This window comes from Ranitomeya imitator, chromosome 1, assembly GCF_032444005.1.
Source record: "Ranitomeya imitator isolate aRanImi1 chromosome 1, aRanImi1.pri, whole genome shotgun sequence".
Lineage (NCBI taxonomy): Eukaryota > Metazoa > Chordata > Amphibia > Anura > Dendrobatidae > Ranitomeya > Ranitomeya imitator.
The window spans coordinates 65,501,435-65,526,062 of NC_091282.1; positions in this window are offsets into that span (position 1 = coordinate 65,501,435).

Sequence of the window (24,628 nt, forward strand, 5' to 3'; positions counted from 1 at the left end):
CTAGGGCCGGACGCAGCAACAGACACAGAGCTCAGCGGTACTCCCGGAGGGGGTAAGCCGATAAAAGGACTCGGGTTGCCCGTCGAACCAGGACCCGGAGGGGACAGATTGAGCCGGCAGCCAGTTCACATACAGCAGCAGGGCCACACAGAAATTGCGCACAATAAGAGGCGAAGACCCCGGCAGGGTCAAAGTAACTCAGAGTTCCCATACAGACTCCGGTGACAGGACTGGTTGTAAATCCTTTTATGTTAAAGTAAACTGGTTAAACGTTTCAGTGCCTCAGTCTTTCATTTGGACAATAGCCATCTATCCAGGATCGGGATCATCGCCGCTGGGAGAACCTGCTACTGATCAAGTAAGTGCCTGTCCCCTCGCGGTGCCCCTTACACTGTGCATTGCCTGAGGCCACAGCACCGGGTCAAGCCACCCATGACATCCCCCTCAAGAGACAGACCCCATTGGTCCGGTGCTGGGTATCCCGGTCTCTTGGGCGTCACATTATTTTTTATCTAAGTGGTGAAAAAAATTTCAAAACTTTGCTAAAAAGAAAGAAAAAAAGCGCCATTTTCCGATACCCGTAGCATCTCCATTTTTCGTGATCTGGGGTCGGGTGGGGGCTTATTTTTTGCATGCCAAGCTGACATTTTTAATTATACCACTTTTGTGCAGATATGTTCTTTTGATCACCCGTTATTGCATTTTAATGCAATGTCGCGGCGACCCAAAAAACGTAATTCTGGCGTTTCTAATTTATTTCTTGCTACGCTGTTTAATGATCAGGTTTAATGCTTTTTTTTTAATAGATCGGGCGATTCTGAATGCGGCGATACCAAATATGTGTAGGTTTGATTTTTATGGGGATCCCCGAAAAAATGACGTGGGATCCCCCTATATTTTATAGCCAGAAAGGCTACACAGACAGCTGCAGGCTGATATTCATAGCCTAGAGAGGGGCCATGGGTATTGGGCCCCCCGGCAACAAATATCAGCCCGCAGCCGCCCCAGAAATGACACATCTGTAAGACGCGCCAATTCCGGCACCTGGCCCCTCTCTTCCCACTCCCGATTAGCGGTGGGATATGGGGTAATAAGGGGTTAATGTCACCTTGCTATGGTAAGGTGACATTAAGCCGGGTTAATAATGGAGAGGCATCAATAAGATGCCTATCCATTATTAATCCTAGAGTAGTGAAAGAGTTAAAAAAAATAAAGACACAGCCAGAAAAAAAGTATTTTATTGTTCTTAATTTAACTATACTTACCATACTTCAGCGCCTGCAAAAAATGTAAAATAATAAACCGTATACTCCCTGTCTGACGCAGTCCCACGATGATCTCCCCTATAGAACAGTGACATCGGGTGATGTCACTGCTCAATAGGACCTCCAGTGACACACGGACAGGAGACAATGGCTCCTGCAGTGCATTACTGAGAGGTTACTGTAGTTCATGGTCTCATTTTATGCCATTGCTGCATGGGAACTTTCTCACACAGCAATGCCAAAAGTGAGACTAGGGACTATTTTTTTTTACAGTGGCGGAAGAATACAGTGCAGAAGGATACCTTCCTCCCATCATTGTATTCCTGGAGCCCCTAGAGAGCGGTCGCATCAGCTGATGTTGCTGCTCTCCACGGGAGATCGTCGAGGGACACTCGTGAATTTCTGCGGATCAGGGAGTATATTGCTTGCTTGTTATTTTAATATTTTTTTACAGGTGACACTGGCTTCGGAGAACAAAGTGACAAGTGATGGTGAGTATGTAATCTATGTTATATGTATGTATGTTGTATGTATGCATTGTATGTAATGTATGAATTTACTGTTTGCATTGTATGTCTATATGTACAGTATGTATGTTATATGCTGTATGTTTTGTCATGTTGTATGTAGTGTCATATGTTGAATGTTCTGTTGTATGTTCTGTCATATGTTATATGTTGTATGTTATATGTACTGTCATATGTTATATGTTGTATGTTGCATGTACTGTCATATGTTGTATGTTCTGTCATATGTTGCATGTTCTGTCATACGTTGTATGCTGTATGTACTGTCATATGTTGTATGTTGCATGTACTGTCATATGTTGTATGTTCTGTCATATGTTGTATGTTGCATGTACTGTCATATGTTGAATGTTGTATGTACTGTCATATGTTGTATGTACTGTCATATGTTGTATGTTGCATGTACTGTCATATGTTGTATGTTGTATGTACTGTCATATGTTGTATGTACAGTCATATGTTGTATGTACTATCATGTGTTATATGTTGTATGTACTTTAGTATGTTGTATGCTGTTAGGGACTGGCAGAACGCACCAAGTATAGATGATATGAAACTAGGTGCGTTCGCAGTCCGAGGTCCACTGTGCAGGTATAAACCCTGCTGCTAGTAAGACGGACTATATGGCGGTACTAAAAGTATACACGCACGGGTTAACTTCACCCTGCGTGAAGGAAGCGATCCTGTTGCACATTGTGAGAACTGGGTAGCATTAATCTCTACCCAGAACAGGCGCAAAGACGGATACCGGATCCGTGGCTGTATTCATTATATATAATACAGGAACCGGAAAAACGTGAGGTGATATCAGCTTCACTAGGGCCGAACGCAGCAACAGACACAGAGCTCAGCGGTACTCCCGGAGGGGGTAAGCCGATAAAAGGACTCGGGTTGCCCGTCGAACCAGGACCCGGAGGGGACAGATTGGGCCGGCAGCCAGTTCACATACAGCAGCAGGGCCACACAGAAATTGCGCACAATAAGAGGCGAAGACCCCGGCAGGGTCAAAGTAACTCAGAGTTCCCATACAGACTCCGGTGACAGGACTGGTTGTAAATCCTTTTATGTCAAAGTAAACTGGTTAAACGTTTCAGTGCCTCAGTCTTTCATTTGGACAATAGCCATCTATCCAGGATCGGGATCATCGCCGCTGGGAGAACCTGCTACTGATCAAGTAAGTGCCTGTCCCCTCACGATGCCCCTTACACTGTGCATTGCCTGAGGCCACAGCACCGGGTCAAGCCACCCATGACATCCCCCTCAAGAGACAGACCCAATTGGTCCGGTGCTGGGTATCCCGGTCTCTTGGGCGTCACATTATTTTTTATCTAAGTGGTGAAAAAAATTTCAAAACTTTGCTAAAAAGAAAGAAAAAAAGCGCCATTTTCCGATACCCGTAGCATCTCCATTTTTCGTGATCTGGGGTCGGGTGGGGGCTTATTTTTTGCATGCCAAGCTGACATTTTTAATTATACCACTTTTGTGCAGATATGTTCTTTTGATCACCCGTTATTGCATTTTAATGCAATGTCGCGGCGACCCAAAAAACGTAATTCTGGCGTTTCTAATTTATTTCTTGCTACGCTGTTTAATGATCAGGTTTAATGCTTTTTTTTTAATAGATCGGGCGATTCTGAATGCGGCGATACCAAATATGTGTAGGTTTGATTTTTATGGGGATCCCCGAAAAAATGACGTGGGATCCCCCTATATTTTATAGCCAGAAAGGCTACACAGACAGCTGCAGGCTGATATTCATAGCCTAGAGAGGGGCCATGGGTATTGGGCCCCCCGGCAACAAATATCAGCCCGCAGCCGCCCCAGAAATGACACATCTGTAAGACGCGCCAATTCCGGCACCTGGCCCCTCTCTTCCCACTCCCGATTAGCGGTGGGATATGGGGTAATAAGGGGTTAATGTCACCTTGCTATGGTAAGGTGACATTAAGCCGGGTTAATAATGGAGAGGCATCAATAAGATGCCTATCCATTATTAATCCTAGAGTAGTGAAAGAGTTAAAAAAAATAAAGACACAGCCAGAAAAAAAGTATTTTATTGTTCTTAATTTAACTATACTTACCATACTTCAGCGCCTGCAAAAAATGTAAAATAATAAACCGTATACTCCCTGTCTGACGCAGTCCCACGATGATCTCCCCTATAGAACAGTGACATCGGGTGATGTCACTGCTCAATAGGACCTCCAGTGACACACGGACAGGAGACAATGGCTCCTGCAGTGCATTACTGAGAGGTTACTGTAGTTCATGGTCTCATTTTATGCCATTGCTGCATGGGAACTTTCTCACACAGCAATACCAAAAGTGAGACTAGGGACTATTTTTTTTTACAGTGGCGGAAGAATACAGTGCAGAAGGATACCTTCCTCCCATCATTGTATTCCTGGAGCCCCTAGAGAGCGGTCGCATCAGCTGATGTTGCTGCTCTCCACGGGAGATCGTCGAGGGACACTCGTGAATTTCTGCGGATCAGGGAGTATATTGCTTGCTTGTTATTTTAATATTTTTTTACAGGTGACACTGGCTTCGGAGAACAAAGTGACAAGTGATGGTGAGTATGTAATCTATGTTATATGTATGTATGTTGTATGTATGCATTGTATGTAATGTATGAATTTACTGTTTGCATTGTATGTCTATATGTACAGTATGTATGTTATATGCTGTATGTTTTGTCATATGTTGTATGTAGTGTCATATGTTGAATGTTCTGTTGTATGTTCTGTCATATGTTATATGTTGTATGTTATATGTACTGTCATATGTTATATGTTGTATGTTGCATGTACTGTCATATGTTGTATGTTCTGTCATATGTTGCATGTTCTGTCATACGTTGTATGCTGTATGTACTGTCATATGTTGTATGTTGCATGTACTGTCATATGTTGTATGTTCTGTCATATGTTGTATGTTGCATGTACTGTCATATGTTGAATGTTGTATGTACTGTCATATGTTGTATGTACTGTCATATGTTGTATGTTGCATGTACTGTCATATGTTGTATGTTGTATGTACTGTCATATGTTGTATGTACAGTCATATGTTGTATGTACTATCATGTGTTATATGTTGTATGTACTTTAGTATGTTGTATGCTGTTAGGGACTGGCAGAACGCACCAAGTATAGATGATATGAAACTAGGTGCGTTCGCAGTCCGAGGTCCACCGTGCAGGTATAAACCCTGCTGCTAGTAAGACGGACTATATGGCGGTACTAAAAGTATACACGCACGGGTTAACTTCACCCTGCGTGAAGGAAGCGATCCTGTTGCATCACAGGACCGCGGTACCGCACATAGAGCGCGAGCAAGAAGTCAGCGAACACAACCCCAACTCAGGATTGAAGTCCGAATAGACCACTTGCTTGCACAACACCGCAACTGGGTGTGTAAGGAAACTATTAAATAGTGTATAGAGGCACGAGAGTGCATGCGGTGCCGCACTGACGGACGCCACTAACCACCCTGGCTTGGGTAAGGAAAGCGCAGAGGAAGCGCACGGCGCTGTACTGGCAGACACAGCAACTGGACGCTGTGATGTGTGTTACGTGCAGATGGCTAGTCGGGCGCTAGATAGCTACCATCATCCGCGAGCAGTCAACAACACTAGGGAGGGATACTTAGGAGCTTTCATCCATCGACATACATCCATCTACACACACACATTATAACAAGACAATACTAGCGCATGGCCGTGCGGTCATGCGCAGTTTATATAGTTGCAGCACAGGAAGCAGCTACAGAAGTTTTGCCCTTTTAGGACCTGCCAAGAGGACCAATGGGATGTGCTGCAGTGCCTGAGCATGTGACCCTCGATCTCCAACAGGAGATCTTGCCCTGGGCATGCTCAGTGTGTGCAAATAAGGACTTGGTCCCAGAGAAGCCCGCTCGCCGCAGATCAGTGCAGGGTACAACAGGAGAGCCAGAAAAGGCAGCAGTAACCCTCTGCACAGAATCAGTCCCAGCAAGACGCTGGGAGCGACGCCTCTGCTGAGCACAGCCCACTGCGGCCGAAGCAGAATGGGAGACCGCAGCAGACATGGATCGAGATTCCCCCTGTGCAGCAGAGGAAACTCGACTCCTAACATTACCCCCCCCTCCTAGGGCCCCCCCCTCCTTGAGCCTCACTACGCTCAAAAGCTGCAATAAGCAGCGGAGCCCGAATGTGCTCCACAGGCTCCCAGGTTCTATCCTCTGGGCCGTGACCCTTCCAGTCCACCAGATAAAGATTCTTGCCACGTACCACCTTGCACCCCACAATAGCATTCACCTCAAACTCATCCGTGGATGAACCCGATGTCCCAGCAGATCACTCAGAAAACCGGGACAAATGAACGGGCTTTAAGAGGGAAACGTGAAAAGTATCGGTGATACCAAGGCGTGAAGGAATAGCCAAACGGTAGACCACAGGGTTGACCTGTTCCAGAACCTTAAACGGGCCAATTTAGCAAGGAGCAAACTTAGTGGACTCAACTCGCAGCCTGATGTTACGGGCGGAGAGCCACACTAAGTCGCCAGGAGCAAAGACCGGAGCGGGGCGCCGGTGTGTATCAGTCAAAACCCTCATTCTCTCCTTGGAGGCCCGGATGGCATCCTGTGTGCGGTCCCAGATGTCACGTGCCTCCACCGCCCAGTCTGCCACCCTAGAATCGGTGGATGACACGGGCATGGGCACAGGGACACGCGGATGCTGGCCGTAATTAAGGAGAAAGGGAGTTTGACCAGTGGAATCGGCTACGGCGTTGTTCAAGGCAAATTCCGCCCAAGGTAGCAAAGATGCCCAGTCATCCTGCCTAGCAGAGACGAAATGTCGCAAATATGTCACCAGAGTCTGGTTGGTTCTCTCCACCAACCCATTCGTCTCGGGATGGTATGCAGAGGAGAGGTTTAACTCTATGCTGAGTAAACGGCAGAGCTCTCTCCAAAACCGAGACGCGAACTGGGGACCCCGATCGCTGACAATCTTATCAGGCATACCATGCAATCGGAAAACATGCTTAATGAACAACACCACCAAGGCCCATGCTGAGGGTAACCGAGGAAGCGGCACCAAATGCACCATCTTAGAGAAATGGTCGGTGACAACCCAAATAATGGAGCAGCCACGCGACTTGGGTAAGCCCACCACAAAGTCTATCCCGACCATCTCCCAGGGCCTGTCTGCCACCGGTAGAGGGTAAAGCAACCCAGCAGGCCGTTGCCGAGGAGACCGATTCTGGGCGCAAGAAACGCACGCCTGAATATAGTCCCTGACATCTCGGGCCATATGCGGCCACCAGTATGTTCTCGCCAAAAGCTCAGATGTCCTCTTGGTCCCAAAATGCCCACCCACTCTGGAGGAGTGAGCCCAAGAGAGAACCTCCGGTCGCAAGTTAGCTGGTATGAAAGTCTTGCCCGGGGGCACAGACTCTAGCAAAACCGGAGCTACAGTTCTCAGGCTCTCAAAAGGGACAATAAGCCGAGGCTCCTCCTACTCCGATGACACTACGGAGCGGGAGAGAGCGTCAGCACGAACGTTCTTCTCCCCGGAGAGGAAATTGCGAGTAAAATGGAACGGGAGAAGAACAGGGACCATCTAGCCTGGCGAGAATTCAGCCGCTGGGCCGTTTGTAGATATACCAAGTTCTTTTGGTCAGTGAAGACTTGGAAGGGAAAGCGAGCTCCCTCCACGAGATGTCTCCACTCTGAAAAAGCCAACTTCATGGCTAGCAACTCCCTGTCCCCGATGGAATAATTCCTCTCCGCTGGTGTGAAGGTCTTGGAGAAGAAGAAGCAAGGATGCTTCCGACCTTGAGCATCCTTTTGGAAAAGGACTGCTCCAGCACCAACGGATGAGGCATCCACCTCCAAGATAAATGGTTTATCAACATCGGGGCGATGTAGGATGGGAGCGCTAGCGAAGTGTGACTTGATCGAGAGAAAGGCTTTGGAGACCTCCTCTGACCACAACTTGGGATTTGCTCCCTTCTTGGTGAGGGCAACCAAACGAGCTACCAAAGTTGAGAAGTGTGGGATGAACCGGCGATAGTAATTAATGAACCTCATAAAGCGCTGCACCGCTTTAAGAGAATGGGGTTCCTGCCAGTCCATTACAGCCTGTAGCTTGGCAGGATCCATAGCCAAACCCTGGGCAGAGATGATATAACCAAGGAAAGGCAAGGACTCCTGCTCAAACACACACTTCTCCAACTTGGCGTAGAGGGAGTTTGCCCGTAAGAGGTCGAAGACTTTGCGAACATCTCTCCGATGGGAGTCAATATCTGGAGAGAAGATGAGAATATCATCCAGATAGACTACGACCGAGGTGGTGAGCATATCCCGGAAGATGTCGTTCACAAAGTCTTGGAAAATGGCTGGGGCATTACAGAGCCCGAAGGGCATCACCAGATATTCATAGTGCCCATCCCTGGTGTTAAAAGCCGTCTTCCATTCATCCCCCTCACGGATGCGAATCAGGTTGTAAGCACCCCGCAGATCTAACTTAGTAAATATCCTCGCTCCCCGTAGCCTATCAAACAGCTCAGATATCAGGGGTAATGGGTACTTGTTCTTAACGGTGATGGCGTTAAGACCCCTGTAGTCTATACATGGACGTAAGTCTCCAGTCTTCTTCTGTACGAAGAAGAACCCAGCCCCTGCCGGTGACACTGACTTCCTAATGAATCCTCTTGCCAGATTCTCTTGGATGTACTGAGACATTGCCTCCGTCTCCGGGAGAGATAACGGATAGACTCGACCCCGGGGAGGCTCAGCACCAGGCAAGAGGTCAATAGGACAGTAGTGTTGAGCATTCCGATACCGCAAGTATCGGGTATCGGCCGATACTTGCGGAATTCCGATACCGAGATCCCATACTTTTGTGGTATCGGTATCGGATCAATAGGGATGTGTAAAATAAAGAATTAAAATAAAAAATATTGATATGCTCACCTCTCCGGCGGCCCCTGGACATCACGCTGGTAACCGGCCGGCTTCTTTGTTTAAAATGAGCGCCTTCAGGACCTGTGAATGACGTCGCGGGTTCTGATTGGTCGCGTGCCGCCCATGTGACCGGCACGCGACCAATCAGAAGCCGCGACGTCATTCTCATTCACAAAGCTCCTAATTCTCGGAATTAAGGACCTGCGAATAACGTCGTGGCTTCTGATTGGTCGTGTGCCGGTCACATGGGCGGCACGCAACCAATCAGAACCCGCGACGTCATTCGCAGGTCCTGAAGGCGCTCATTTTAAACAAAGAAGCCGGCCGGTTACCAGCGTGATGTCCAGGGGCCGCCGGAGAGGTGAGCATATCAATATTTTTTATTTTAATTCTTTATTTTACACATCCCTATTGATCCCAGGGCCTGAAGGAGAGTTTCCTCTCCTTCAGACCCTGGGAACCATGAGAATACCTTCCGATACTTGATGTCCCATTGACTTGTATTGGTATCGGATATCGGTATCGGCGATATACGATATTTTTCGGGTATCGGCCGATACTATCCGATACCGATACTTTCAAGTATCGGACGGTATCGCTCAACACTATAGGACAGTCATAGGGGCGGTGAGGCGGAAGGGTCTCCGCAGCTCTTTTGGAGAACATGTCTGCATAGGGCCAATAGTGCTTGGGAAGAGAGGAAAGATCTGCGGGTACCTGTGTAGTAGCAACCTGAACGCACTCCCTCTGACATCTACCCTCACAGGATTTACTCCATCCCAAAATTCTCCCAGAGGACCACTCAATATGAGGAGAATGGTAGCTAAGCCATGGTATCCCCAACAGGACCTCATCAATTCCCTCAGGAATGACTAATAGGGAGATTATCTCCTGATGTGATGGAGACACAGAAACCGTGAAAGGAATGGTTTGGTGGGTAATCTGTGAGGGTAGTGTTGACCCATTTACCACTCGAACGGTTACAGGCTTGGCGAGCATCACCAAGGGTATTGCGTGACGCTGGGCAAAAGAGGAAGACATAAAATTACCCTCTGCCCCAGAACCCACGCATAGCTCGACCATAAGAGTGGATGGGCCTATGGTAATTGTCCCCTTGAAGGACAACTTTGAGGCAAACGTCGCCGACCGTGTCTAGTGTACCTCCTCCAACTGCCACTAGACGCTGACGTTTCCCCTTGGAGGCAAGATGTCCTGACTGCTGGCAAACATGTGACTCAGATGCCTGGATTGGAGATTCCAAAGGTTTGGCGAAGGTGGGAGCCAGCCGAAACCTCTGCCTACACTGGGCTCGCTCTAACCTCCGCTCGTTAAAACGGAGGTCAATACGAGTAGAGACAGTTATTAACTCCTCCAGTGTGGCAGGAATCTCCCTAGTGGCCAAAGCGTCCTTAACGTGATCAGCCAGGCCCCTCCAAAATATGGGGATAAGGGCTTTATCCGACCACTCCAGCTCAGAAGCTAAAGTACGGAAGCGGACGGAAAAATGGCTGACCAAGGACTCACCCTGAGTTAATGCCAGTAGTTGGAGTGCTGTGTCATGGGTGACTTGAGGTCCTAAAAAGACCATTTTCAGAGTGCTCAGAAACAACGGAGCACTCTGCACCACATGATCACCACGCTCCCACAGCGGCGTAGCCCACTCCAACACCCTGTCCGACAAGAGAGAGACAATAAATCCCACCTTAGCCCGCTCTGTAGGAAAACGTGCAGCCAGGAGCTCGAGGTGGATAGAGCACTGACTCACAAATCCCCTACAAGTTTTGCAATCTCCAGAAAATTTTTCTGGCAACGGGAGGCGAGAAAATGTCGGAACAGGGGTGGCAGTGGACAAGGTTGCTGCAGCCACGCTAGCAGCCTGTACAGCAACTGCGGTAACATCCACAGCTGAGGTTGAGCTCTCGAGAGCCGTCAACCTACCCTCCAGCTGCTGGATATACCGCAAAGATTGCTGAATGTCCGCCATTTACTAGCCAGACCTTGGCGCTAGTATTATGTTAGGGACTGGTGGAACGCACCAAGTATAGATGATATGAAACTAGGTGCATTCGCAGTCCGAGGTCCACCGTGCAGGTATAAACCCTGCTGCTAGTAAGACGGACTATATGGCGGTACTAAAAGTATACACGCACGGGTTAACTTCACCCTGCGTGAAGGAAGCGATCCTGTTGCATCACAGGAACGCGGTACCGCACATAGAGCGCGAGCAAGAAGTCAGCGAACACAACCCCAACTCAGGAATGAAGTCCGATTAGACCACTTGCTGGCACAACAATGCAACTGGGTGTGTAAGGAAACTATTAAATAGTGTATAGAGGCACGAGAGTGCATGCGGTGCTGCACTGACGGACGCCACTAACCACCCAGGCTTGGGTAAGGAAAGCACAGAGGAAGCGCACAGCGCCGTACTGGCAGACACAGCAACTGGACACTGTGATGTGTGTTACGTGCAGATGGCTAGTCGGGCGCTAGATAGCTACCATCATCCGCGAGCAGTCAACAACACTAGGGAGGGATACTTAGGAGCTTTCATCCATCGACATACATCCATCTACACACACACATTATAACAAGACAATACTAGCGCATGGCCGTGCGGTCATGCGCAGTTTATATAGTTGCAGCACAGGAAGCAGCTACAGAAGTTTTGCCCTTTCAGGACCTGCCAAGAGGACCAATGGGATGTGCTGCAGTGCCTGAGCATGTGACCCTCGATCTCCAACGGGAGATCTTGCCCTGGGCATGCTCAGTGTGTGCAAATAAGGACTTGGTCCCAGAGAAGCCGCAGATCAGTGCAGGGTACAACAGGAGAGCCAGAAAAGGCAGCAGTAACCCTCTGAACAGAATCAGTCCCAGCAAGACGCTGGGAGCGACGCCTCCGCTGAGCAGAGCCCACTGCGGCCGAAGCAGAATGGGAGACGGCAGCAGATACGGATCGAGATTCCCCCTGTGCAGCAGAGGAAACTCGACTCCTAACATATGCTCTGTTGTATGTTCGTGTTTTTTTTTACATTTAACACTTTGGCTGGATGATGGGACTACTACTGTCCCATCATTGGCTAATGTGTCAATCACTATCACTGTAGCAGGCATTGCCCGATGGGACTTGTAGTCCCATTGGACGATGCCTGCACATGCACAAACCCCAAGGTTCCCCCACAGCCCGGCACAGACCCCCGACAGCCCGCCGCAGACCCCCCACAGCCCAGTACAGACCCCCACAGCCTGGCACAGACCCCCCCACAGCCCAGCACAGACCCCTCACAGCCAGCTGGCAACCCCCCACAGCCTGCTGCAGACCCCTGACAGCCCGCCGCAGACCCCCCACAGCCCGCTGCAGACCGTGACAGCCGGGCGCAGACCCACGACAGCCCGCCGCAGACCCCCGACAGCCCACCGCAGACCCCGACAGCCCGCCACAGACCCCCAGCAGACCCACGATCCCCGCAGATTCTCGCAATCGCCGCACACAGACACGCACATCTTCCCCGCACACAGACAGTCTCTGCCCACGCACCACCCACACTCCACCCACACACTCTTTCCCCCTCCCGATCTGCAGCGTTTCTCACAGCTAAACCGCAGACCTTTTTTTAGATCTGCAGTTTTGCTGCAGATGTGCCCAACTCAATGCAAGTCAATGGGCGCAGAAACGCTGCAGATCCACAAAAATAAATGACATGCTCCTTCTTTTAACCCGCAGCGTTTTCACTGCAGAGTTTTCTGCACCATTAGCACAGCATTTTTTTCCATTGATTTACATTGTACTGTAAATCACTTGTGGATCTGCAGCATTTCTGAATGGTAAAAAAAATGCTGTGGATCCGCAGGAAATCCGCAATGTGTGCACATAGCCTTAACATTGGAATGAAGGGGCTTTACCATTACACCTCTGTGATTAGGTGTCTGGCTCTCATTACATCCCAGCTTCTAAAAGCCTACTGATTTAATATTTGAAAGGTTTATTTTATTTTTACAATAGGCCTAAGAACTAACAGGGAGGTAGTTTGCAACTTCCTGCCAGTTCTACCAAGCGTCATCTCGGACTTCTCCTTCTGCTTAACATCAACAGAACAGCTCCTCCTCTTCCAGGCTGCCCTATCGATGGGGCTTTTATGATTATGTCATGCTGATTGATAGCCAACTCTTCGCTGCGGAACTGCCAGCTGTAAATCAGAATGACACCATGCTCTGAGAAAGTGACATCAGCAAAAAACCATAAAAGTACAGTGGTATCTGTTCAGTGGTGGATAGAATAGGCTGGTAGGTAGCAACTATGAAGGCTATACAGAGGTATGTATCAGAAAACATAAAGCTCTGACTTATCAAAGGATACAGAATGAAGTTAATTAGGATCAATTTCTTTAAAAATAATCATGGTGTTCAGGGAAGGGAATTCACTTTGACGTTTATAATATTTGCGTTATACATTTCCGTTGCAGTGATATAGAATGATGTCTATTAAAACTATTTGTTCTGTAAATATCAGCTAAAACAAGCAAATGCATTCATTATGAAGTATAAATGATAATGGAAAAATATAATACATTTCTGAATAAACAGCGTTGTGTGGTTTTTACATTTTCCATTATACCATCTATTTAGATGCGCAAATGGCATGTTTTAAAGGGAATCAAACAAGGTCATCTGTTCTCGCAAGAAAGTCTCTATTGTTTTCTCCTTTATCATTGGGTAATGTATTCCAAACGCCGAAACACACATTAGACCAATGTTCTGATTATCTGTACAGCAGAATATTTTGCATTAGTTGTGGGTATTAGCTCAGCTGATGCACAATGCAATTTTAATGTAATGAATATCCATTTAACATTCATGTGCATAGGAAGACATGGGAGGTGAATGCTGAGATCCTGATAGGATAATTAGAAGTAAATAGGGCCATTTGTTGTCACAGGTTGTAGCTTGGATACTATTCTTTTTTCTTGGCTTTGCCCAAGAAAAGTAGCAAAATGTCACCATCTTCTTAAGTAAGTGGACTCTTGTGTTTTTGGACTAAGGCTGGTTTCACATTTGCGTTTTTTGCCTCTGCATTTAAACGCATATAAACGCATGCGTTTTTTTTCTATATTTAACATTAAAATCGCATGCGTTTTTTTTGTACGCGTTTGGCCGCATTTGATGACGCATGCGTCGTTTCTATGCTTGCGTTTTTTTGCAGAAATGCAACATGTAGTAATTTCTAGATGCGTTTTTTTTTGCTGCAAAAAAACGTATTGCTGTCAATGTAAACGCATGCGTTTTTAACCCCTTCCCGACCCCTGACGCCACGTAGGCGTCATGAAAGTCGGTGCCAATCCGACCCATGACGCCTATGTGGCGTCATGGAAAGATCGCGTCCCTGCAGGCCGGGTGAAAGGGTTAACTCCCATTTCACCCGATCTGCAGGGACAGGGGGAGTGGTAGTTTAGCCCAGGGGGGGTGGCTTCACCCCCCCCCCCCGTGGCTACGACCGCTCTGATTGGCTGTTGAAAGTAAAACTGCCAATCAGAGCGATTTGTAATATTTCACCCATTATAACGGGTGAAATATTACAATCCAGCCATGGCCGATGCTGCAATATCATCGGCCATGGCTGGAAATACTAATGTGCCCCCACCCCACCCCACCGATCGCCCCCCAGCCCTCCGATCTGCCGGGTACACTGCCCCGCTCCCCTCCGTCCTGTGCTCCGCTCCCCCCCGTGCTCTTGGCCGCTCCCCCCGTGCTCCAATCACCCCCCCTGCACTCCGATCCACCCCCCCGTGCTCCGTTCCACCCCCCCCGTGCTCCGTTCCACCCCCCCATGCTCCGTTCCACCCCCCCAGTGCTCCATTCCACCCCCCCAGTGCTCCGTTCCACACCTCCCGCGTTCCGATCCACCACCCCCGTGCTCCGATCCCCCCCCGTGCTCCCCCCCACCCCATCATACTTACCGGTCCTGCCGGGGTCCGTCCGTCTTCTCCCTGGGCGCCGCCATCTTCCAAAATGGCGGGCGCATGCGCAGTGCGCCCGCCGAATCTGCCGGCCGGCAGATTCGTTCAAAGTGCATTTTGATCACTGAGATAGATTATATCTCAGTGATCAAAATAAAAAAATAATAAATGACCCCCCCCCCTTTGTCACCCCCATAGGTAGGGACATTAAAAAAATAAAGAATTTTTTTTTTCCACTAATGTTAGAATAGGGGTAGGGTTAGGGGTAGGGTTAGGGTTAGGGTTAGGGGTAGGGGTAGGGTTAGGGTTAGGGGTAGGGTTAGGGTTAGGGGTAGGGTTAGGGGTAGGGTTAGGGGTAGGGGTAGGGTTAGGCGTAGGGTTAGGGTTAGGGTTTCGGTATGTGCACACATATTCTGGTCCTCTGCGGATTATTCCGCTGCGGATTTGATAAATCTGCAGTGCTAAACCGCTGTGGATTTATCGCAGATTTACCGCGTTTTTTCTGCGCCTTTCACTGCGGTTTTACAACTGCGATATTCTATTGGAGCAGTTGTAAAACCGCTGCGGAATCCGCAGAAAGAAGCGACATGCTGCGGAATGTAAACCGCTGCGTTTCCGTGCAGTTTTTCTGCAGCATGTGTACAGCGATTTTTGTTTCCCATAGGTTTACATTGAACTGTAAACTCATGGGAAACTGCTGCGGATCCGCAGCGTTTTCCACAGCGTGTGCACATACCTTTAGAATTGGGCTATGTGCACACGGTGCGGATTGGCCGCTGCGGATTCGCAGCAGTGTTCCATCAGGTTTACAGTACCATGTAAACCTATGCAAAAAACCAAATCCGCTGTGCCCATGGTGCGGAAAATACCGCGCGGAAACGCTGCGTTGTATTTTCCGCAGCATGTCAATTCTTTGTGCAGATTCCGCAGCGCTTTACACCTGTTCCTCGATAGGAATCCGCAGGTGAAATCCGCACAAAAAACACTGGAAATCCGCGGAAAATCCGCAGGTAAAACGCAGTGCCTTTTACCCGCGGATTTTTCAAAAATGATGCTGAAAAATCTCACACGAATCCGCAACGTGGGCACATAGCCTTAGGGTTAGGGTTGTGGTTAGGGTTGTGGTTAGGGTTAGGGTTGGAATTAGGGTTGTGATTAGGGTTACGGCTACAGTTGGGATTAGGGTTAGGGGTGTGTTGGGGTTAGTGTTGGAGGTAGAATTGAGGGGTTTCCACTGTTTATGCACATCAGGGGTCTCCAAACGCAACATGGCGCCACCATTGATTCCAGCCAATCTTGTATTCAAAAAGTCAAATGGTGCTCCCTCACTTCCGAGCCCCGACGTGTGCCCAAACAGCGGTTTACCCCCACATATGGGGTACCAGCATACTCAGGATAAACTGCGCAACAATTACTGGGGTCCAATTTCTCCTGTTACCCTTGTGAAAATAAAAAAATGCTTGCTAAAACATCATTTTTGAGGAAAGAAAAATTATTTTTTATTTTCACGGCTCTGCGTTGTAAACGTCTGTGAAGCACTTGGGGGTTCAAAGTGCTCACCACATATCTAGATAAGTTCCTTGGGGGGTCTAGTTTCTAAAATGGGGTCACTTTTGGGGGGTTTCTACTGTTTAGGCACACCAGGGGATCTGCAAACGCAACGTGACGCCCGCAGAGCATTCCATCAAAGTCTGCATTTCAAAAGTCACTACTTCCCTTCTGAGCCCCGACGTGTGCCCAAACAGTGGTTTACCCCCACACATGGGGTATCAGCGTACTCAGGAGAAACTGGAAAATAACTTGTGGGGTCCAATTTCTCCTGTAACCCTTGGGAAAATAAAAAATTGCAGGCTAAAAGATCATTTTTGAGAAAATAATTTTTATTTTTTATTTTCATGGCTCTGCGTTATAAACTTCTGTGAAGCACTTGGGGGTTCAAAGTCCTCATCACACATCTAGATAAGTTCCTTTCGGGGTCTTGTTTCCAAAATGGGGTCAATAGTGGGGGGTTTCTACTGTTTAGCCACATCAGGGGCTCTGCAAACGCAATGTGACGCCCACAGAGCATTCAATCAAAGTCTGCATTTCAAAACATCACTACTTCACTTCCGAGCCCCGGCGTGTGCCCAAACAGTGGTTTACCCCCACATATGGGGTATCAGCGTACTCAGGAGAAACTGGACAACAACTTTTGGGGTCAAATTTCTCCTGTTACCCTTGGGAAAATAAAAAATTGCAGGCTAAAAGATCATTTTTGAGAAAATATTTTTTTTTTTTTCATGGCTCTGCGTTATAAACTTCTGTGAAGCACTTGGGGGTTCAAAGTCCTCACCACACATCTAGATTAGTTCCTTTGGGGGTCTAGTTTCCAAAATGGGGTCATTTGTGGGGGATCTCCAATGTTTAGGCATACAGGGGCTCTCCAAACGTGACATGGTGTCCGCTAATGATTGGAGCTAATTTTCCATTTAAAAAGCCAAATGGCGTGCCTTGCCTTCCGAGCCCTGCCGTGCGCCCAAACAGTGGTTTACCCCCACACATGGGGTATCAGTGTACTCAGGACAAACTGGAGAAGAATATTTGGGGTCCAATTTCTCCTATTACCCTTGGCAAAATAGGAAATTCCAAGCTAAAAAATCATTTTTGAGGAAAGAAAAATTATTTTTTATTTTCATGGCTCTGCGTTATAAACTTCTGTGAAGCACCTGGGGGTTTAAAGTGCTCAATATGCATCTAGATAAGTTCCTTTGGGGGTCTAGTTTCCAAAATGGGGTCACTTGTGGGGGAGCTCCAATGTTTAGGCACACAGGTCGCTCTCCAAACGCGACATGGTGTCCGCTAACAATTGGAGCTAATTTTCCATTCAAAAAGTCAATTGGCGCGCCTTCCTTTCCGAGCCCTGCCGTGTGCCCAAGCAGTGGTTTACCCCCACATATGAGGTATATGCGTACTCGGGAGAAATTGCCCAACAAATTTTATGATACATTTTATCCTATTGCCCATGTGAAAATGAAAAAATTGAGGCGAAAAGAATTTTTTTGTGAAAAAAAAGTACTTTTTCATTTTTACAGATCAATTTGTGAAGCACCTGAGGGTTTAAAGTGCTCACTAGGCATCTAGATAAGTTCCTTGGGGGGTCTAGTTTCCAAAATGGGGTCACTTGTGGGGGAGCTCTAATGTTTAGGCACACAGGGGCTCTACAAACGCGACATGGTGTCCGCTAACGATGGAGATAATTTTTCATTCAAAAAGTCAAATGGCGCTCCTTCCCTTCCAAGCCTTACCATGTGCCCAAACAGTAATTTACCCCCACATGTGAGGTATCGGTGTACTCAGGAGAAATTGCCCAACAAATTTTAGGATCCATTTTATCCTGTTGCCCATGAGAAAATGAAAAAATTGAGGCTAAAAGAATTTTTTTGTGAAAAAAAAGTACTTTTTCATTTTTACGGATCAATTTGTGAAGCACCTGGGTGTTCAAAGTGCTCACTATGCATCTAGATAAGTTCCTTGGGGTGTCTAGTTTCCAAAATGGGGTCACTTGTGGGGAGCTCCAATTTTTAGGCACACGGGGGCTCTCCAAACGTGACATGGTGTCCGCTAAAGAGTGCAGCCAATTTTTCATTCAAAAAGTCAAATGGCGCTCCTTCCCTTCCGAGCCCTGCCGTGCGCCCAAACAGTGGTTTACCCCAACATATGAGGTATCAGTGTACTCAGGACAAATTGGCAACAACTTTTGTGGTTCAGTTTCTCCTTCTACCATTGGGAAAATAAAAAAATTGTTGCTAAAAGATAATTTTTGTGACTAAAAAGTTAAATGTTCATTTTTTCCTTCCATGTTGCTTCTGCTGCTGTGAAGTACCTGAAGGGTTAATAAACTTCTTGAATGTGGTTTTGAGTACCTTGAGGGGTGCATTTTTTAGAATGGTGTCACTTTTGGGTATTTTCAGCCATATAGACCCCTCAAACTGACTTCAAATGTGGTGGTCCCTAAAAAAAATGGTTTTGTAAATTTCGTTGTAAAAATGAGAAATCGCTGGTCAAATTTTAACCCTTATAACTTCCTAGCAAAAAAAAAATTTGTTTCCAAGATTGTGCTAATGTAAAGTATACATGTGGGAAATGTTATTTATTAACTATTTTGTGTCACATAACTCTCTGGTTTAACAGAATAAAAATTCAAAATGTGAAAATTGCGAAATTTTCAAAATTTTCGCCAAATTTCCGTTTTTATCACAAATAAACGCAGAATTTATTGACCTAAATTTACCACTAACATGAAGCCCAATATGTCACGAAAAAACAATCTCAGAACCGCTAGGATCCGTTGAAGCGTTCCTGAGTTATTACCTCATAAAGGGACACTGGTCAGAATTGCAAAAAACTGCAAGGTCTTTAAGGTCAAAATAGGCTGGGTCATGAAGGGGTTAAGCACACCTGTTTGGTTGCATTTTTAAACGCATGCGTTTCAATAGAAAAAAACAAGTCTACACACTGATAAGCCACCCCCCACCATCAAGGTGATAAAGGGATCCAAACCCTAACCCTAACCCTAACCCTAGGGATCCAAACCCTAACCCTAGCCCTAACCCTACGCATAACCCCTAACCCTTACCCCTAACCCTAACCCTAGGGATCCAAACCCTAACCCTACCCCTAACCCTAACCCTAACCCTAGGGATCCAAACCCTAACCCTAACCCTAGGGATCCAAACCCTAACCCTAGCCCTAACCCTACCCCTAACCCTAACCCTAACCCCTAACCTTAACCCTAACCCTAGGGATTCAAACCCTAACCCTAGCCATTTCTATTTATAGTGGGTTTTCTAGTTGATTTTTATGATCGGCAGCTGTCACACACTAAAGACGCTTTTTATTCCAAAAAATATTTTTTGCGTTACCACATTTTGAGAGCTACAATTTTTCCATATTTTGGTCCACAGAGTCATGTCACACGCCCTCTGTAGTCCCATTGGCGGTGTCTGGATCTTGATTTTTCTCTTGTGAAATTTCTCATCATGCGTATCAAAAACGCAAACGCAGGAAAAAACGCATGTAAACACGTAAAAACGCGGCGTTTTTTACCGCATACAAAAACGCATTCGTCTAAAAAATGCAGCGTTTGAATGCGTTTACATGCATTTTTTTCACCACCTGCGGATGCATTTAAACGCTGCATTTTTAAACACAAATGTGAAACTAGTCTTACATGGAAGTGTGTAATTTTCAGCTTTTCCACGTGGACCACCTTATTGTGAGTTAAGCCTTTAAAGGGAACATTTTCTCCCCTCTGCATTTGGATGCGTGCATCCGCCGGACACCAACATAACGTTGTTATACTGCAGATTAACCGCATATCTGTAGTTTAACAGTGTTATTCCTGTTGACAGGTTCGCTTTATCCTCTTTACCCCCCAAGGTGGTTTGCATGTTAATGACCAGGACAATTTTTACAAGTCTAACAACTGTCACTTTGAGGTAATGACTTTAGAACGCTTCAGTGGATGAGTCTGATTCAAAGAATGTTTCTTTGTGACATATTGTACTTCATGATAGTGGGAAAATTTCTTTGATATGACTTGCTTTTAGTTGTGGAAAAAATGGAAACTTGGCAAAAATTTGGAAAATTTCCCACATTTCCCACACATCTAATGTACATCACCACAATTTTTGAAAAGTTATAAGGGTTAAAGTTGACGAGCGATTTCTCATTTTTCCAACAAAATTTACAAAACCATTTTTTAGGGACCACATAACATTTCAAGTGACTTTGAGGGGTCTACATTATATGACAAAAAATACCCCAACATGACACCATTCTAAACACAGCACTCGTCAAGGTACTGAAAACTACATTGACGAAGTTTATTAACCCTTCAGGTGCATCAAAGGAATTTTTGGAATGTGAAAAAAATGAACAAATAAATTTAGACCTCAATTTTTCCTCTGCAATAGTAAAAGAAAAAAATGGACCCCAAAATTTGTTGTGCAATTTCTCCTGAGCAAGCCGATACCCCATATGTTAAGGAAAACCACTGTCTAAGCAGAGCTTAGAAGGGAAGGATCGCCATTTGATTTTTTGAATGCAAAATTTGCTGGAACAATTAGTGAACACCATGTCATGTTTGGAGAGCCCCTAATGTAGCTAAACAGTGAAAATCCCCCACAAGTGACATCATTTGGAAACTGGATCCCTCACCGAACTTATACAGATGTATGGTGAGCACATTTAACCCCAAGATGCTTGACAAAAGTTTATAATGTTGAGCTGTGAAAATAAAAAAAATCACATTTTCCCCACAAAAATGTTTTTTAGCATTTTCATGAGGGTAACAGGAGAGATTGCACAACACAATTTGTTGAGCACTATTTGCCTCCTGATGCTCAGATTTTCCTAGAATAGTTTGCAGACTTCATATACAGAGTTTCTAAGTTATAGAAGAGCAGTATCCCTCCCTCAAATGACCCTATTTTGGAAATTATACTCCTTTGGGAATTTATTTACTGGTGTAATGAAGGTGTTGAATCCATGGGTATTTTCTAGAAACAAGCAGCAGTGGATGTTACTGAGTGAAAATTGCAAACTGCCGATGTAGTGACCTGTACGCTGCAGTGAACAGTATGTTATAGTGACCTGTTCGTCGTGGTGCCCAGCTCATGCTTTTGGAGACACGCACCCGTAAATTAGGCGGGCTCCGTTCTCTACAGAAACATGTGGAACCAATATGTGGTTTAGGCACACTGGGGCTCAAAAAGGAGGGGGCATTTGGATTTGGGAGCACATAATTTGCTGAATTTCTTTTTGAGGGTGAGGAGCCATTTCACTTTTCTAGGGCCTTTGCACTACCAGCTAAGTGGAAGCCCACTATATTTCCATTAACAGATGACAGTCCTGAGTGACGGCTTGCTTTTTTGTGAATTGAGTTGAAGCTTTTATTGGGAACATTGTACATAACGTTTGGGATCACATTTATCTAGCGCACTACGCTGAGCACTTACTTTGAGGTTTTCTTCTAAATCTTTGAGTGATGTGATTCAGATTGATCCTCCAAGGGATCATTCACAATAATGAGGCAGCAAAGTTACTTTGGACTTTGTCTGTCATCTGTTCAGGGGTGTCCTTCTTTTCAGAACTGCACAAAACTGGCTGACTGATCTTTTATGCATGCCTAAAAAGACTGACACAGCCGGATCATTGGCCAGACAGTGTCCATAGTGTTTCAATCTGCCTCATTATAGGGAATCTTCCACCAATGATTCCATCTGAAGCACATTTTTCAGAGATTAGCATTGAAATCCTAATATTAGCAATCAGCGTAGATCACAGGATAATTATGCTCAGAACCTTACTGCAAAATTTTTCTGAATGAACAAATCAACAGCAGGTGAAGAACTGGTTTTATTTATTTTTTATGCTGTTCCTCATGCGGTATAAGTGATTAGGCGCTTTATTCTTCGGGTCGGTGCCATTACAGCGATATCAGATTTATATCTGGTTTTTATGTTTGGCTGCTGTCACACTAAGGCTAGCTTCACACTAGCGTTCGGCAGGGCTGCGGACCGCAGCCTTTTTCCTCCATGAAACCCCGCCCTCTGCTGTGCCTCTTCCTTCAGCTCTGCCTACATCTGCATGCCGACATTCAAAAAAAAAAGAAGTCTGCACCAACTGCACAATTGAACCACTTGCACACACACTTCAACGTGGCAGAAATTCCGTGAATGTTAGCCTTGACGGATTCTGGGTGCTCATTCAGAAAAAAAGTATAATCCAATTAACGAAAAAAGTAGAGGAAGAGCACTCACCATCTGTTAAAATATCCAATCTTTATTATGACATAAAGTCAACTGCAGGACAAATGGGGAGAACGTCCTGACTCACACTAATACGAACAGCAATACAATAAGTTTAATTTTGATGGACAATACTTTCAGATTTGCCTCTTCGTGGTTCTTACAGATAGAAGGTACTACCAGGGGTACGCCCGTCGCTTATACCCTGGCTAACCTTTTTTGGGCAGTCTTTGAATCAAGATACATTTATGTGGACAGTAACCCCTTTTTGAAACATCTAAAACTTTATGTCAGGTTCGTGGATTATGTATTCATAGTGTGGGACATGGATCAGGACTAGTGTTGAGCGATACCGTCCGATATTTGAAAGTATCGGTATCGGATGGTATCAACCGATATCCGAAAAAGATCGGATATCGCCGATACCGATATCCGATACCAATACAAGTCAATGGGACACAAATATCGGAAGGTATCCTCTATGGTTCCCAGGGTCTGAAGGAGAGGAAACTCTCCTTCAGGCCCTGGGATCCATATTCATGTGTAAAATAAAGAATAAAAATAAAAAATATTGATATACTTACCCTCGGACGCGCCCTGGTTGTCACCGCTGCAACCGCCATGCTTCCCTTTCTAAGAATGAGCGCGCTAAGGACCTTCGATGATGTCGCGGCGTGTGATTGGTCGCTGAGCGGTCATGTGACCGCTCACGCAACCAATCACAGGCCGCCACGTCATCGAAGGTCGTTAACGCACTCATTCTTGGGAATGAGCGCGTTAATGACCTTCGATGACGTGGCGGCTTGTGATTGGTCGCATGAGCGGTCACATGACCACTCAGCGACCAATCACAAGCCGCAACGTCATCGAAAGTCCTTAACGCGCTCATTCTTAGGAACGGAAGCATGGCGGTTGCAGCGGTGACAACCAGGGCGCGTCCGAGGGTAAGTATATCAATATTTTTCATTTTTATTCTTTATTTTACACATGAATCTTAATCCTGATACCGATTCCCGATATCACAAAAATATCGGAACTCGGTATCGGAATTCCGATACCGCAAATATCGGCCGATACCCGATACTTGCGGTATCGGAATGCTCAACACTAATCAGGACATATTTCAGCTTTTTGTGGCACATCTGGGCCGGGTGAACACAATGAACATGAATTTTACATCGGTCTTTGGTGGTATGAGTTTGGAATTTCTAGATGTCAGGCTGTGGGTGCAAGATGGTTCCATCCAAACCGAGGTGTTTCGAAAACTGCCAGCTACCAACTCATTGTTACACTACAAAAGCGCTCACCCACATTATACCAAAATATCACTCCCCTGCAGTCAATTTTTAAGAGGTAAAAGAATCAATAGTAGTCAAGACGGTTTCAACAGACAATCTCAGGAACTTTACAATAGATTTGTTGATCGGGGATATCCGCATCCCCTGTTGGATAACACCCTAGCTAGAGCCAAAGCAGTCAAAGATGGAAATCAGGAGACAATAGGGGTAAATAAAAAAACTTCAGACAAGCGGTTTACATTTTGTTTTAATTATGGTCCCATGGATAGCGTTATTAGATCAGCAATCGGGAAGAGCTGGCACATTTTGGAAAAGGATCCCGATTTATGGGAGTTAAGTAGTAGGGGTCCTTTGTTTGCCTGCCATCGTGGTAATAACTTTAAAAGATTTACTAGTATGCAACAGCATCAATGTTGAACAGAAGAATTGGTTAAAGGCAGGCATCCCAAAAGGTAATTTCAGATGTGGCCACTGCAATTTTTGCACTTATCACATAACTGATAAAACCATTAAGATCGGCCCTATGCATCACATAGTGAGGGATTTTATATCATGTAGAACCACACATGTAGCGAATGTAATGTTTTGTCCGTGCGATTTTTACTACATTGGTAAGACCATCCGACCCCTTTTTGTAATGTTTAGGGAACATTTTAATTCCATTAGCTCTGGTAAAGGGGTTCCTTGACTTATTAATCATATGCTGTCATGCCATGGAGGCAATGCAGCATTACTGCGTTTTGCTGGGTTAGAGAAAGTTATTTTGCCAGAACATGGGGGTGATCACAATAGACTCCTGCTTAGAAGAGAAGGCAGGTGGATTTTGCGTACTAACGCTACGGGACCAAC